This window comes from Zonotrichia albicollis, chromosome 14, assembly GCF_047830755.1.
Source record: "Zonotrichia albicollis isolate bZonAlb1 chromosome 14, bZonAlb1.hap1, whole genome shotgun sequence".
Classification (NCBI taxonomy): Eukaryota; Metazoa; Chordata; class Aves; order Passeriformes; family Passerellidae; genus Zonotrichia; species Zonotrichia albicollis.
The window spans coordinates 20408214-20415887 of record NC_133832.1 but is presented as its reverse complement, the minus strand read 5'-3'; the positions used below and the strand labels follow the sequence as shown (position 1 = coordinate 20415887).

Genomic DNA, 7674 nt, shown 5'->3' with positions numbered 1-7674 from the left:
GAAAAACAAAAATTGAAGTAGTGGCAATGAACACGGTGTAATTTTCAACTCTGAAGGACCTTTTGTTCTGAAATATTAGCTCATTTTTACTTTCTGAGAAGTCAGACTTGAGACACAGCATTTTGCTTTCATGGCTCCAAATCGTTTGAGGTTATTGACTATTATTCTCATTATATGAACTTTTTCTCCCAGACTGAGATGGCGAACATTGAAAAACTAAAAACTAAATAAACCGAATATTAGGTTATTGACAGTTCGAATTCTGGTCAGCGCTCCTTAAGCCGGGTAAATTAACATTTTCATTATAGCTGTTAAAAATGCCATTTCACTCCAAATGATAATTAATTAGCTTGGAAGGTGTGACGTGAAATCAAAATCCAGAGTGAGTTAAGACTTTCACACTTTTGCTTTTAGGTGAAAGTGGATATAAAAATAGAGGAATGTTGGATGCAAATGGTTTCACTGCTGTAGTTCCTAAAGTCTAAGAATAAATGGATATCTTTCTATAGAAGTGATCTAATGGGATTTTGAAATGAAAAGGTTTTCTTTATTGGAACATTAACTAGATTCTTTGAAAAAATGGAAAGCTGAAAATTTTGGTCTGTCAGCACCTGAGTAAAGATAGAAAACCTGTTATATCTGTGTTAAAAGTAGAAAAGATCATGTAACAAGAAATGGAAGAAGTCAGCGAAAATTAGAAAGAAAGGAGGCTGGTTTTAAAGTGAGATTAATTAACCATTGAGGGAGCATCCCAAGGGGCACGGTACCTTTTCCAGCACTTAAAGTCTGTAATTCATGACAGGATATATATTTCAGGAAATTCTGTGACAGTACAAATAGTTCAGCGGGGGGAAGGCTGGGTTGTTCAGAGGGGAGGGGATCACAGTGTCCCCCTCTGGCCTTGGCGCAGGTGGGGTCAGCCCTGTGGGACCGGTGACAGTCAGGTGTGCAGGCTGCAATGTGCAGGGTGCAGGTGTGCAATGTGCAGGTGTGCCGGGTGCAGGTGTGCAATGTGCAGGGTGCAGGTGTGCAATGTGCAGATATGCAGGCTGCAATGTGCAGGTATGCAGGGTGCAGGTGTGAGGGATGCAGGTGTGAGGGATGCAGGTGTGCAGAGGTGCAGGGTGCAGGTGTGAGGGATGCAGGTGGGAGGGATGCAGATGTGCAGAGGTGCAGGTGTGAGGGATGCAGGTGAGCAGCATGCAGAGGTGCTGCCCCGTGCAGCTGGAGCCCAGGGCTCCCTTGGGAGCTCCCTCAGAGCAGGATGCCCAGGGCTCTGCAGCAGGGCCTGACTTTGCCCTGTGCTCTGCACTTGTCAGGTTTTCCTCACCCCTCCCTGCTGCTCCAAACCTGCTGCTGCTGCTGCTGAACCCCTGCTAACCTGAAGGCATTAGAGAAATTGGCTGGAAAGCTCAAATCCTTCTTGGGGGTCAGCAAGAAGAGTGTTACAGATGACAAAGAAGAAAATAGGAGTCAATGAGACACACAATGGTTGGAGGAAAATATTCTCTGTTACAAAATGCAGTGACTGAGGGAATTCCCCAGGGGAAGGAGAGTAAGGTGCTTCCTGTGTGACAGTGAATGACAGCTTTTCTGTGTGCTGTGCCTCGACAGTTACATTTCCTGAGGTGGCAGTGAGAAAGGGGACACTGACCCTTATTGCTAACTCACATCCCAGTTCTTCTCCATTTCCATGTTCTCCATTTCTAATCCAGATCTTCCCCTGCTTCCACTGAATCCTGCACTGGCCTTTCTGCACAATGAGATCAGAATGACTAAAAGACCATGAAAAAAGGAATGGACCAACTTTCTGGTCCCTGCCCTGAAAGGGAGCACTCCCAGCTCCCTGTGTAGCAGCAGCTGCTGCAGTGATGGATCAGCAGCAGTGGGAACCACGATTCCCAGTGGCACCAGGGGTTCAGCATGGGAGCACAGCGTGCTGGGGTGGCACTGGGAGGTGTCTGGTGCAGTTTGATGGGATATGGACTCTGGGTCTGCAGTGCTGCACAAGGGCAAAGGGAGCACCCAGCCCAGGCAGAGCGTGGGAGCTGTGTGAGGAGTGAGTCCTGCAGTGTCTGATCCTGGACATTCTGACTCCTGTGTGCATTTATGTATTTTATGGGTTCAGGCCTTTTTGCAGTCTGCAGCCACTTCTGCCTGTTCCACTCTTTCCTTCCCACGCAAGGATGGGATTCATTCTACCTAAACCTGCTGCAGAGTTTTTTATGTTTCCTTCTGATAGGAAGGGAAAAGGGATCTAAAAGCAGCTGGCAGATGGATTCTGCAGGTTTGGAGTGTGTGTGCAGCCTCTCAGGCAGCAGTCAGTAATCTGGGGGTGAGGTTTGGTGAAAGAGCTCCTGTTGGTTTTGGAGGTTACAGCTCCTTGCCAGAGCCATCCCCAGACGCTCTGCCTCCTTCCCCTGACTCTCTAGTTCAATATCAAGTTTGCTTTTGTCTTCTCTTATTTTCCTTCCCTTTTGCCAGGGAGCCCTGCTGGCTGAATTCCTGGTGGTTTTGATGCCTGGTTCACAGCCTTGGCTCGTGAGGTGCTGCAACAGGGAGGCTGATGTAAGTCCAGCTCTTGTTCTTTAATTCTGTTCTCTAAATTCAGCTTCACGGGGTAACAGATAAAAAACCCCAGCCCTCCCTGCAGGACTCGTGATGGCCTTGATCTTTGTGTTTTTCAGCTCCAGCCCCATAAACCTTCGAAGCTAACCTTGCAGCTGCATCCTGCTAGGCTCTCCCACACAGGTCAATCTCATTTCTAGTTTTGATTGTTACAGTTTAAAGATAGAATTTCCCTTTCTTGCTTCACAGCATTCAAATGCTAATTAGTTCCCTTAAATGTCTAGGAAGTTATCCCAGTTTACACATATATGGTTTATTAACTCATGTTCATTTCAAACCTGGTCTTTGATGTAGGCTAATGGAATTATTCTTTTAGAATCTCTTTAAAAGGTGACTTCTCTTTCTTTCTTGGTGGATAGTGTTTCTCTGAAGCACATTTGTGAGTGTTTGCCTTTGGAAAAAATACTTGCTTTTCATGGGTTAATGCTGAGTACTCCTGGATGTTCATACAACAGATAAAAATTTGTTTTCTATTTGCAGCAACTTACTTTTTAGAGTTCACACTTTTACTCTTTGCTGACAGAAATATTTCTTTTACCTCCCTTTCCATCGCTAATAAGATGGCACAGACGGGGTTTGCAGAAATGCATCTGCCTAGAGAATATGGCCGTGAGAGGCAGCATTTGTTTCCAGCTGTTTTCTTGTCATTAGCTTTTAATTTCAACAACTACCTGCTTGTGCCTCTCCTCTTTTCCCCCACCTCAGGTATTCGCGCTGTTATTGTGATTGTCAGTTCTGTTCTGCTTGAAATGTTTCCATATCTGTTGCCATGGTTACGGGTGCCAGAATTGGAAATAAATGAAGGGGGTATCAAGGCACCGGTGTGACTCTGATGGAGGCTTAGCACTAAGATGTTAGCTATTATTTTGCTGGATTCCATGATATTTGATGATGGATCCCTTTTAATAGAATATTTAAATGCTTGCTTGAATATAGATTGCACTAAAATGGAATTATGTAGGACTGGATTTTAAATAAATTAATTTTTTTCCTTTTTAATGAGTACACAGCCTTTGGGACAGTCTGCACGTGAGCGAATAGCGTCTAGAACATTTACTGCATAAATGGTATGAATGTATTTGACTACATCTACTATGGCAGCAGGGATGAGTACCGAGTACAACTCTTCAGAGAAGTTCAAAGAGAAAAGAGAAGAAATTTTTAGGAAACAGAGAGCTGCTGCAGAATGGTTTCTCATAGCTGACTGAGGAAAATACTTGGAAATTAGGTGGATGCTGTCTCTTTTACAGTCTGTGCAGCAGTACCCACTGCTTGCAAAGTCTTGTGGGAGGTTTCTGGTGGAGGTGATGTGAGGGTTTGTGCAAACCAGAGATCTCTCCTGTTTCTCATTTTCTGGGCTTGAGGCTGCATCGAAAGTTCAGCAAAGTCACTGGAGGAATTCCCAGGGACAACAGTGAAATTTGAATTGAATCCTAGGTCAGCTGTTTAGCAACCTTTTCCCACATTGTTCAAAGTGACTTTAGTCTGTTTTAGGTACCGTTCTCTTTCAGGTTGTCTCGGCGAGTCAGACCCTATCTGTGCATTTGTGGGAAATGTGTTTGATGTGTTTAACACATGGCATGGGCAAAACATGGGAGCACTGCTAAATGTCTGAAATGGGCAGCAACATGTCCTGCTTGTCCCAGAGAAAGTTCCTGCTCTCCCTGCCCATGAAGGGCTGGCTTCTCCTTTGTTGGTGCTATCTGTCCCCACTGCAGTCAGCTGAAAGGCTCCTGCTCATGTGAAAGAATTTGTGTGTGTGTGTGAATATGCATTTGTTTACACACCCATACAGTTATGAATGTGCAATTTAATCTTTATATTTTTGAAGTAGCTTTAAAATAAGCTGTCGCTTTCTATTTTCTGAAATGTTATTTTGAGGCCAGCAGAAAGAGGGCAAAGAGTTTGGTATCTCTCTAGTGTTGAGTAGTGATTATATTTGGATGGTAATAGTAACATGAAATTTAACTGAAGATTGAGGTTTTTACAGTAACTCAGTTCAGAACATCAAATGCAGGAAACTGCAGCAAATGCAGGCAGTTGCTGTATTTATCCTTTCCCTGAATTTGTACCTTCATTTCTCCCTAACCCTTCCTCTAGGAACCTCTCACTGAGGGTATTCCCCCTTCAGCCAGGCCAGAGCCTTTCAGAGTCCATGGGTGCTGAGGTTTTCCCTGTGTTAAAATGTGGAGTTCAACTTCTTCATTGTGGTTGTGGCCACCTTTGTGCAGCTCTGGCCTTTGTGGAGGGGCAGAGGCTGCTGTGCTTGCCCTTGTGGAGGAGCTGCTGCAGAGTGGCCAGGGTAGCTCTGTACACCACGGAAATTTGCTCTGCAGCCCCCTGAGCATGCCCTGCCCCTCTCTGAATTCTGCTGCGCCAGCTGCAGACCCAGAGCCGAGCCCTTCTCAGAGCTTTGTCCCCGTCCCTTTGTCAGTCTGGGCTGCAATGTTTGGCTCTGTGCTGCAGAGACTGTGCGGGGAAGCTGGGGAGCAGCATCTGCTTTGTCTGAGCTCAGCAAGCACCCCCAGCTCCCCCAAACACGGTGGGTCTGCAATTGCCTGTCTGTAGGTGGAGGGACACGTGTGCAGGCTGAAAGGAGCTGATCAGAATCACTTTGCACAAACTCTGCAAACAAAGCAGCATCTGCTGGGCTCTCTGGAGCCTTCCCTGGGCACCACCGCCCCCAGTTGTTGTCAAACCGTTGTGTTTTCCTTGACACGGGATAGTTACAGCACGAGGTAACCCTGCTTGTCTCCTGATGAATGAGCAGAGCTGCAGCTCAGTGCTCGCTCCAGAATTTGTACCCTGGCTGTGCCTGCTGGAAGGCTCTGGCAGGAGCCGGGGCTGCACAGGACAACAACGACAGCTAGTGGCTCAGGGAGCTCTTTCCAAAGTGCTGACACGGGGAGGGACAGGCTGAGCATTGAGAAAGGCTGAGCGTCCAGAGAGGCTGAGCATTGAGAGAGGCTGAGCATTGAGAAAGGCTGAGCGTCCAGAGAGGCTGAGCATTGAGAAAGGCTGAGCGTCCAGAGAGGCTGAGCGTTCAGAAATGCTGCCCTGTCTGCAGATCGTGCACAGCTGGCAGAGGTGCAGGACATTGCCAGCGCTCTGTGTGTGCCCTGCCTGGCTCTGCAGCACTGGCAGCACCTGCAGTGAGGGCAGCCAGGCAGGGCAGGCAGCTGCAGACACCAGGGGACACTTCCTCCAAGTGACTGTGGACAGGGCAGTGGGATCACCCTTTATACATCACCAGACCAAAATTCAGCTCCTGCTGCCTCCCCCAGGGCCCCTTTTAGAAATCCCCGTGCTCCTTTGCAGTCCCATATGGCAGAGAAAGAAGAAGAATCAGGGATGTGTTTGTGAGTAGAGCTGATGCAGTTTGCTTTGGGCACTGCTCCTCCTGTGCTCTCAGTGACCCAGCGCAAGCTGAGCCCAAACAGATCAAAGCTCAGGTGTCAAACAGTGAGAGCAGAATAAAATACCACTGACTGCTTTGGGCTGGAAGGGACCTTAAAGCCCATCCAGTGCCACCCCTGCCATGGCAGGGACACCTCCCGCTGTCCCAGGTGCTCCAGCCCCAGTGTCCAACCTGGCCTTGGGCACTGCCAGGGATCCAGGGGCAGCCCCAGCTGCTCTGGACACCTGTGCCAGGGCCGCCCACCCTGCCAGGGAACAATTCCTTCCTGATACCTAATCTAAATCCACCCTCCTTCAGCTTAAAGCCATTCCCTGTGTCCCTGTGTCCATCCCTTGTCCCCAGTCCCTCTGCCGCTCTCCTGGAGCCCTTTAGGCCCTGGCAGGGCTCTGAGCTCTCCTGGACCCTTCTCCTCTCCAGGTGAGCCCCCCAAGGTGTCCCAGCCTGGCTCCATCCTGGAGCAGCTCCGTGGCCTCCCCTGGCCCCTCTCCAGGCCTGGACTGTACAGAAATGCACATAGGAGCTCAGATTTGTTTCCTGTAAGCTCTCTGTGGTTCCAGGCATTACCCAAATGCCAATCTGCAATCCTGAGTTTTCTCTGGCTCAGTTGGTTGAGGAGAGTCCTGAGCAAGGACAGCTGAAGATCATCAGCTGAACACCAAATGCAAAAGCTACATCTTGTGTTAACAAGAGGCTAATTATTTCCAGATGGCCACAAGATAAAACAAGGACAGTTCTGTCATCAGGGCATCCACTTTGGCTCCAGAGGTCTGTGCTGATTTCTCCCATGGGAAAACTCCTTTCCAGGTGCCCCCAAATTTTCCAGGTACAAAAATGCTTGTTTTAGACTCAAAGAACGACTATGTATATGGTTAATGCACAGCTGGGTCCTAGCTAGGAGGGAAGAAAGAGGAATTTCTTCCTCCTTAAGGGGACTATTGTGTTGTACATAACAGGGTATCACATCAGTAAGGTACCATATTGAAAATAAGAGAAAAAGAAAGATGCTTTTCATGTTAAACAACTTTACCAGTGCAGTTCTAGGGGGTTTTGTCTTCTGTTATGTTCTGCCTGGAAGCATGAGACAGTTCTAGTCATTCCCGCTGTGTGTTCGTAGGTGGCAGTCTTGGCCAAGCTTTGGAGCAGTGAAATTCCTCCCTCCCTGCCTGGGCTGGGCACGCTCTGGCTGCCTGCCCGACCTGCAGGGGATGGACATGCAGGGACCCCTGAGCCCCCCGCCCTGCCCGGGCAGCCCTGGGCTGTGCCTGGCTCACAGCTCGCAGCTCTGGGCAGCCCAGGGGGGTTTTAGGGTGGAACTGAACCCACAGAGAGGTGACATCACCAGGGCCAAGGTGTAGATGGGGAATTTTAGCAGCAATTTCTCCATCAGAGCCCTTCCTATAAGCATCTTACTGGTTCTGACCCTGTCCCTTACCTGTAAAAACTGGATAAAATAATTTCTCTGCTTTGGAGGATGATTCTGGGTTGTGTGGCACCGGAACTGTGGACTCAGCTCTGAAAACAGCACACTGGTGTCCCAGCATCTTTCCTCTCTCAGGTCTGGGCTGACTCCATCTCTGTAAGGAGGAAATGGGAGGGCTTTCTGATGTGGGTTAAAAGCCCTGCTGTGC

General features: G+C 48.3%; 1 long non-coding RNA gene across 1 annotated transcript in view; it reads left to right on the top strand.

Annotated features, from left to right (window-relative positions):
- Positions 1 to 1373: 1373 nt before the first annotated feature.
- The window catches only part of LOC141730849 (uncharacterized), a 59586-nt gene continuing 53285 nt past the window's right edge, over positions 1374 to 7674 (top strand). Inside the window, exon 1 of the long non-coding RNA XR_012582622.1 lies at positions 1374 to 2568. This is a non-coding gene — a long non-coding RNA (uncharacterized LOC141730849). The remainder of the gene's footprint in view (positions 2569 to 7674) is intronic.